This window comes from Micromys minutus (assembly GCF_963924665.1).
Source record: "Micromys minutus genome assembly, chromosome: 18".
Taxonomy (NCBI): Eukaryota; Metazoa; Chordata; class Mammalia; order Rodentia; family Muridae; genus Micromys; species Micromys minutus.
The window spans coordinates 17120962-17129864 of NC_137953.1; the positions used below are offsets into that span (position 1 = coordinate 17120962).

At 39.6% G+C, this 8903-nt stretch overlaps 2 pseudogenes across 2 annotated transcripts; one reads left to right on the top strand and one right to left on the bottom strand.

Annotated features, from left to right (window-relative positions):
- Nucleotides 1-354: 354 nt before the first annotated feature.
- On the top strand, nucleotides 355-4256 carry LOC308432412 (vomeronasal type-1 receptor 100-like; annotated as a pseudogene). The gene is made up of 2 exons: nucleotides 355-437; nucleotides 3329-4256. The product of its transcript is annotated as a vomeronasal type-1 receptor 100-like (transcript).
- Nucleotides 4257-4315: 59 nt separating this feature from the next.
- LOC308432413 (TOX high mobility group box family member 4-like) lies at nucleotides 4316-8648 on the bottom strand (annotated as a pseudogene). Its single transcript has 2 exons — nucleotides 7445-8648; nucleotides 4316-4380 (listed from the first exon to the last, which is right to left on the bottom strand). The product of its transcript is annotated as a TOX high mobility group box family member 4-like (transcript).
- Nucleotides 8649-8903: the final 255 nt, after the last annotated feature.

Genomic DNA, 8903 nt, shown 5'->3' on the forward strand with positions numbered 1-8903 from the left:
TTGATGGACTATGTTTGTATGTTCCTTATATTATTAAGTCTTCACAAAGCAGAAGACAAAGATCACCAGAAATTGAGCAAACAAGACTGTTCTAAAGTCAAGTATTGATATAATGAAGGGGTAAAATGTTTTATTTATTTATTTATTTATTTTGGAAGAATGTAGAACTACAGGAAGAGCAGCTCTTGGTCTCTTGTTGCAGGTCTCTTCAGACATTCAGGCTGCTTAATCTTTTGGTCTGGGTCAATTTAATAGTGATGGATTCTTCATTATCATCAGTGTTTATGGGCACACTTTGGGTTTTATTACAACCAAATTTTACAACCTACACTAATGGTGAAGCCTGAAACAGCGATGACTGTACCCCCAGTGTGTGCTCTGAATCTGCTCCAGTATTCTCACATCTGCCTGAGCAGCCCCGACCTACAGACTGCAATGTCAGTGACAGTCCAGTGTGTCACAGTGGGTCCAGTTCTTCTTGGAACTGTATTACTTTGTAGACTCTCTCTGTGATGTTTTCTTTATACTCTATGACTCTCTGGTTAGCATCCTATTAGTATAAATCTCGTGACTCTTCTGTCGTGGATCTTTCAGTGTCATCAAATAAAAATGTCTGACAAATGCTTGAATCTTAATTAAACAACCCAGATTGGTGTGAACACCAGTAGCGTCAGCACTCAGGAGGCAGAAGTAAAAGGAACATAAATTTGAGAACATCCTGGGCTGTATAGCAAAGTCAAGTCTGCATCAGCGTAAAACAAACACACAAGCAAACACTAGTCAGAGACAGAGGGCTTGTGTGTCTCAGTTAAGGCTCTAGCATTACAGTCAAATAAAACAAATGACTTTTCTTAGTGCATGCATATGCTAACAACTCAGTTTGTAGCCATAGTAACTATAGTCTTTACTGGTCCAGTGAGCTGCAGAGAAAGGTCCCACTTGATGAATTAGAAGATGCATCATTTTCTGTATGTGATAAACATTTATAAAGCAATGGATATGAAGTAGAAAGGTTGAAGTGCATAACTTTGGGATAAGAAAAAACATTTTAGATCACAGTCTTTTATCTTGTGTTATCTTTTTATACAGTATATAATACATGTGCTATATTTATAAATTACAGATGTATAATAAATAACAAATAGATAATAAATGATTATACACATATGGTTTGAACATTTTCAGCTATAAAGTGGGAACTGGACTACAGTTCTCAGAGTTTGGAGACCAACACTTGAATAAAACATGATCCTGGAGCTTTTAGTTATTTTATTTTGTATCTGGGTGTACTTCCTGCCTGTATGTCTGTGCACCACTTGCATGCCTGGATCAGAAAAAATGGATGCCCTGGAACCAGAGTTATAGTTATGGGCCACCAGGTCATTGCTGAAAAAATCAATCCCGGGTCCTCTGCAAGAGCAAAAGTATTCTTGACAGTAAGCTATCTCTTCAGCTCCTATTTGGGAGCTTAAAAGAACAAAAACCAAAAACAAACAAACAAACAAACAAAAAAAAAAAACCCAGAACATCACAGTGCAGCTACTGTAAGTTTACATCAGTGGAAGAACCAGATGTTGGGCTCTGGCAATTAGAATGAATTGATTCCTTTACTAGAATAAGCAAAAGTTATGTAAATACAAAAATGTACGACATATGGCTTTATATTCTTGGAGAGATTTGAGGGTGATCTCATCACTAACTTCTGCATTATTTCTATACATACATGTATCCATTATATTGTATATGTAGAATATAATAGTGAACCTCAAAGTATAATTGGGTATTCTTTTTTTTTTTACACAATAATCTGAGTAAATGTGATAGTTTTCTATTTATCTATCACAAACTGATTTTAAAGTACTGAATTAATTTGATAAAATAATGACTTTGGTAATCAGGCCAAATAACTAATATAGGCACCAAAGGTAAGACTGTTGGGATAAACTGTAAAAAGTCTGTGGGTGTTAATGATGTATGATAATGCTGGGAACATTGTTTATCGCTCATGGGAGGGAATGTCTTTTAAAACAGCAACTCTAAAACAGAATCACTATCTGGTCATCTTTGGTGAGTTCGTGTTTGTCATAATGTGATGAGAATGGTGTTTGTCTTAGCATCGCATGTTCTCTGTGTTGGAGGCTTCCAGCTACACATCTTCAGATGCGATTATGTAGCCTGTAGAGACCATGGAAACCAGGAAAATAAGATGGGATCATTGCAAGGATGGGGTGGGGTGCTAGTTAACAAGGGAGAAGGGACAAGCAATAGAAGGGTACAAATAATCTGATGGGGAAATGGGAAAAGAGTGGCACCTTAGGAACGGGAGAGAGAAGGTGGGAAGAGGGTAAAGGGGGATCGTAGGATACTGGGATCTAAGAAGGGGCCGCCTTAGGGAGGAGAGGGACACAAATACGGGAGACTCTGGGAGCAAGGTAATACTGAGGAGTAGCAGAATAATTGATCTGGTGGGTAAATGAGAAAATGGATGGAGGATCCTTACAAAAGAGGGAGGGAGATAAATACAGAAGGAGGTAGACAGGTAAAATCACAACGTGGATGGCTGCAAAGCCATAAGGAATCATACTGTTAGGGATCTACCTCCCCTTCTCCCCAAAAGAAAAGAAACACTAGTTTGTGTTGAACTGGCAGTTAGTTCTTTAAGCCTCAAGTAGAGTCTCACAAAAGGCTTAAATGGGATGAGAACTAAACTGGGAGACATCTACAGCCATTCATAACCGTAACTAATAATTAAACAATCAACAGTGTGTGGAGATACTTAATGGTCTCCAACTGTATCCATGTATTTAATTCCAGATCTGAGGGATGTAAGATTTCTTGGGGGAAAAAACCATAGAGACAGATGAATTGAGAGAGATTTTGATGAATAAAATACTGGAATTTTTGTTCAATTGTACAAATGTGATTAATGTTCTGTCCTCCTCACGATTGCTATAGGTGCTAACTATGAAACAGGGTGGTTTAAATCAACTGGACTGGATTTCTAAGGCATGAGGCTCAGGTGCAATACAGGTGCATAAAGTGTGCATTCTATGTAGATGTGACTGGGAATGCATGTATTTTCTATAATATTCTATATAGAGAGGATATACATAGAGAGAGATATAGAAATGTAGAAAATGATGCCCATATGGAACATCAAAAGTTAGAGACAGGGTGATCAAGAATAAGTAGCTAAAAAAATAATACAGACGTACTGACCAGTGAATCCTAAGTTTGATATATCTAATATTTTTTCCAGATATATGAAATAAGCTTCCTCTATGGTCTTAAGATGAATATACTTTCCAATTATTATTTCATTAAATAGTGTCCTTTATTTTCAAGCTGGAATTGGAGCCCTAGGCCAATATATTTATTCTTTTTTTCTACACTATCATAATCCGATGTCACGGATCTAAGCCCACGGACCTGATCTTCTGTCAACTGACTTTCGCTCACATAAAGATGTTCCTCAGTGGAGGGGACATTCGGCTTACAGACTTATTTGAGCCACTAAACATTGAGAATGACTTCAAATGTAAGGCAACTTTTTACATAAGCAGGGTGATGAGGGGCCTCTCTGTCTGCATCACCTGCCACCTGAGTGTGGTCCAGGCTGTCACTGTCAGTCCCAGTTCCTCTTTGCTGGCAAAATTTAAACATAAACTAAAAAAAAAAAAAAATACATGATCTATTCTTCTATTTTTGGTCTTTCAATCTGTCATTCAGCAGTAACCGGATCTTCTATGTTGGTGCTTAGGCCAACGAGAGAGAGAACTACCAGATGAGGGTCACTCAGTCCTGCTCACTCTTCCCCAAGAACTCCATCAGCAGGGGATTGATTTTAACAGTGATTTTAACCTCCAGAGATGTGTTTCTCGTAGGAGTCATGCTGACCACAAGTGTATACATGGTGATTATCTTGTGCAGACATCACAGGCAATGCAAACATCTTCATAGCATCAACAAGCTGAGAGTGTCCCCTGAGAAAAGGGCCACGCAGACCATCTTGCTGCTGGTGGTTTTCTTTGTGGTCCTGGGTGGACCTCATCATCTCATTCTCCTCAGTCCTGTTGTGGATGTATGACCCAGTCATTCTGACTGTTCAGAAGTTTGTGATGTATGCCTATCCCACGATTACTCCTTTGGTACAAATCAGCATTGATAACCGAATAATCATTATGCTGAAAAACGTGCAGAAAGTATGCCACCAGATTTTTTTTAAAAGGGTACTTTTTGTCTTGTTTTTAAAATGATTTATTTATTTTTATTTACATGTGTTAGTTTGGGGCTTGCATGTGTGCATTCCTGGGAGTCACAGAAGTCGGAGGTCATGAGGATGGTTGTAAGGTGCTGGTGCAGTACCAATGTTTGTTTTCCCTAAAAAGCATATTTTTCTTAAACTGTTTAATAGTTAAAGTAGCAAAGTAAGATTTTTCATTTGATTTAAAGAGAATTTGTAGTATTACACTTATCCATTCTTTTGACATCATTTCTGCTGCCAAGAAGTATAGAGTTCTTAAGTTCATTGTACTTAATTGATAATTCCATAGATTGATCATCATAAATTGATAATTCCATAGGTAGAAATTCTCTTAGTCTCTCCTTTTTACTTTATATCATAAATGTTCCCTTGATGCTGAGGTTATTTAAAAGATGATCATTGCTGATAGCGACTTTTTAAAGCTGTTTTTTTGAAAATATTTTAATTTACTCTAAGTAATCAAGAACAGTTTAAATATCTGATTGTAGTTTTAATTCTGGTTCATAATTATAATTTCTATGGAGCCATAAAAATGAGTTCAAACTTTCCAGTTTTTAAGTACTCATTAAGTACTCATTGAGTCTTATATGAAATTTTTATGTGCCTATATATTTTCACTTCATTTTACCCACCCTTCCTGGAACGAGTTGAAGTGGGACACAGGATTAGACAGCTTTAAAGACTAATAGTCTCTGGACTTAGTCTGAAAGATGGTTTCTGGCCTTCCAGCTCTCTAACAATACTGAATGCTTGCTGACAACTTCCCCCAAAAATCCTGAAAACGTTCTTGCTTATTCTATGGTTAAAAAGCGCTGGCCTCTTTTCTCTGTGATTTATTTAGCATCCTCTGAGATTTATTTAACTCTTCATGCTTAAATAAGCACCAGGGAAACTTAACTCTTACTGTTCTGCGCTTTGCTAAGCACTGCAAACTTAACTTTATTAACTCTTTATTATTTGTGCTTTAAAACGCACTGATATCTGGCGATAGACACAGGCTGTTTAGCGGAAGGGAATTAAGTAAAAGGATTTATTGCTAGTGCTCCTTTCTCTGGTGAGCCAGCCAGAAGCCTTTCTTGCTAGGCTGGTTAACTCTCTGTGAACCAGATAGGAAGGAAAGGAAACACAAAGAGGCTTTATGTAAGCAAATATGCAGAGACACATACACATATATACATCCATACTCTGGACCAATTAACTCTGCAAGTGTTTATTCTTAGACAAATAGTTCTTTAGAAAATTACCTCAGAGATAAAATATTAAATAAAGTGTAAACTTCTGTATTGTTTCACTCTATTCCCCCAAATGGTCCTTGGTTTCAGCTATCCCTCCCTGTGTGCCCTTTCTTGACCCAACTTTCCTCCCCTTCCCTGTTTGTTCCTCCCATTCCAACTCCCCCTCCCCCAATTAAAATTTTTTTAGTTTTTTTAATTGGATTTTTACATTTACACTTCAAATGTTATCCGCACTCCCCATTTCCCCTTCATACACCTATCCCATCCACCCTCCCCCTGTTTCTATGAGAGTGTTGACCTACCACTTCCCACCTCCCTAGAGTAGGGCATCCAGCCTTCGGATGGTGGTTTAGTCCCTGGGAACTCTGGTTGGTTGGTATTGTTCTTATGGGGCTGTGAACCCCTTCAGCTCCTTCAATTCTTTCTCCAACTCCTCCACTGGGGACCCCATTCTCAGTTCAGTGATTGGCTGTGAGCATCCGCCTATATGTTTCTCATGCTCTGGCAGAGTCTGTCAGCTATACCAGGCTCTTGTCAGCATGCACTTCTCGGCATCAGCTATACTGTCTGGGTATGGTGGCTGTGTATGGGCTGGGTCCCCAAATTGGGCCGTCTCTGGATGGCCTTTCTTTCAGTCTCTGCCCCAAATGTTGTCTACATATTTATCCAAACTTTGTCTCCGTATTTCCTCCTGTGACTATTTTTGCTTTCCTGCTAAGAAGGACTGAAGTATACGCAATTTGGTTGTCCTTCTTGAGCTTCATGTGGTCTGCGAACTGTGTCTTGGGTCGTCTGAGCTTTGGGGCTAATATCCACTTAGCAGTGAGTGAATAACATGGATTTTTCTTCTTTTTTTTTTGTGATTGGGTTACCTCACTCAAGATGATAGTTTCTAGTTCCATCCACTTGCCTAAGAATTTCATGAAGTCATTGTTTTGAATAGCTGAGTAGTACTCCGTTGTGTAAATGTACATTTTCTGTATCCAGTCCTCTGCTGAAGGACACCTGGGTTATTTCCAGCTTCTGGCTATCATAAATAAAGGCTACTAAAAACATAGTGGAGCATGTGTCTCTGTTATATGTTGGAGCATCTTTTGGGTATATGCCCAAGAATGGTATAGCTGGGTCCTCAGGTAGTACAGTGTCCAATTTTCTGAGGAACTGCCAGATTGATTTTCAGAGTGGTTGTACCAGCTTGCAATCCCACCAACAATGGAGCAGTGTTCCTCTTTCTCCACATCCTTGCCAGTACCTGCTGCCACCTGAGTTTTTCACCTTAACCACTCTGACTAAGGTAGAATCTCAGCAACATTCTGATTTGCATTTTCCTGACAACTAAGACTGTTGAACATTTCTTTAGGTACTTCTCAGCCATTTGGTATTCCTCAGTTGAGAATTTTTATTCAGCTTTGTCCCCAATTTTTAATAGGGTTATTTGATTCTCTGGAGTCTAACTTCTTGACTTCTTTGAATATATTGGATACTAGCCTTTTATCAGATGTAGGATTGGTTAAAAAAAATTTCCAATCTGTTGGCTGCTATTTTGTCTGAATGACAGTGTCCTTTGCCGTACAGAAGATTTGCAATTTTATGAGGTCCCATTTATCGACTGTTGATCTTAAAGCATAAACCATTGGTGTTCTGTTCAGGAAATTTCCCCCCAGGGACCATGTGTTGGAGGCTCTTCCTCTCTTTCCTTTCTATCAGTGAGTGTATCTGGTTTTATGTGGAGGTACTTGGTCCACTTGGACTTGAGCTTTGTACAGGAAACTAAGAATGGATCAATTTGCATTCTTCTATATGCTGATCGCCAGGTGAACCAACACCATTTGCTGAAATGCTTTCTTTTTTCAACTGGATAGCTTTTAGCTCCTTTGTCAAAAATCAACTGACCATAGATGTGTAGGTTCATTTCTGGGTCTTCTATTCCATTGATCTACCTTACTGTCTCTGTACCAATACCATAGAGGTTTTATCACTACTGCTCTGTAGAACAGCTTGAGGTCCAGGATGGCTGGGATAACAGTGACCACTCCCCCATGAGACATGGTAAGAAGGCAACATCTGTTTGGTAATAATCAATTTGGTAATACTAGGCTGACCTCCAGGCCCAGAACATGCCTGGTTTGCCACAGAAGGTGAAAACTACAATGCAAGGAGACAAAGCAGGGGACTCTGTTGAGGCTGGTGCTGGAAATGCTGGGTCACCAGTAATCACAGGAGATGGTGAAGAAGTCTGACTGGCATGGAATCTAATTCCACTGTTTCTACAGTAGCCTGACAATCCTGGTTGTCTTTATAAGCAGCTAGTGCCTTGAGATACACTTTCTTGGCAGCTTCGGTTTTTGTTTTTTGCTCTTCTCCAAGACTGTCCCACATGGAAGCCTCTTTGAAACCTTTGAAACCTCACCAAAGGTTGTATTTGGGTTCTATCCTTTGATGTCAGCCTGCCTATCTCAAAAGAATAGTGCATTTGCAGAGACTGGTTTCTGAGGTTCATTAGAGTCTTTCTTTTTTCTCTTCTTGAGAGCCTTTTGCTTTTCCCCTGTTTCCACTACCACGGTCTTCTGGGCAGGAAGCTGCCTCCGGAAATCATCAACACCATCCTCATGGAGTGAATTGGTAGGTGAAGGAGTAGTTGAAATACTATCCTCAGGTGACTGGGCAGGTGGCAAGATGGTCACCCAAACTCAGACCAAGTTGAGAACTCTGTACTGACTGATCAATAGTGGTCAATTGGCTGTGTTCCATTAAGCCAGATACCATGTCTGTCATTGGTACATCAATTGTAACAGGTGAGTTGGCACTAAACTGAGTTCCTATAGAATGGTCCTGGTCCATAGTCAAGCCCCTACTCAGAAGCCCCACCCCCCGCCCTGCTCCATCAAGCCATGCCCACATATCCAATGTCTGGACCTTGTATTGAGTTGAAAAGCTGCCGTCCTGTGAAGAAGAGGGGTCTGCCAGGTCATCAAAGTGGCCAACCACATCTGAGACAGCCAATGAGGAGTCAGAGTCCAAGGAGATAGGTGGTATTTCAAATTCCTCACCGCCCAAGCTTGGGGTATGGAATGTCTCGCCCCTGACAGGAAAGGGTTCGAGGGCCCAGTGATTGTCAGGTAATTGTCATTTCCTCTGGGAAACTCCATCTTCACAGCACCACTACCAGCGTCTCTCTTTCTATTTTCAAATTGAGTTATTTATGTATTTATTGAGCTGTATGAGTTCATTGTGTACTTCATTGGCCCATTTATTAATTGGATTTCTTATTTAACTTTTGTTCTTTAGTTTTTTTATATATTTCAGATAATAATGCTCTGTCAGATGTATAGCTGGCCAAGATTATTCTCCCATTCTGTAGACTGACTTTTCACTTTATCCACTCTTTCCTTTGCTGTGCCGAA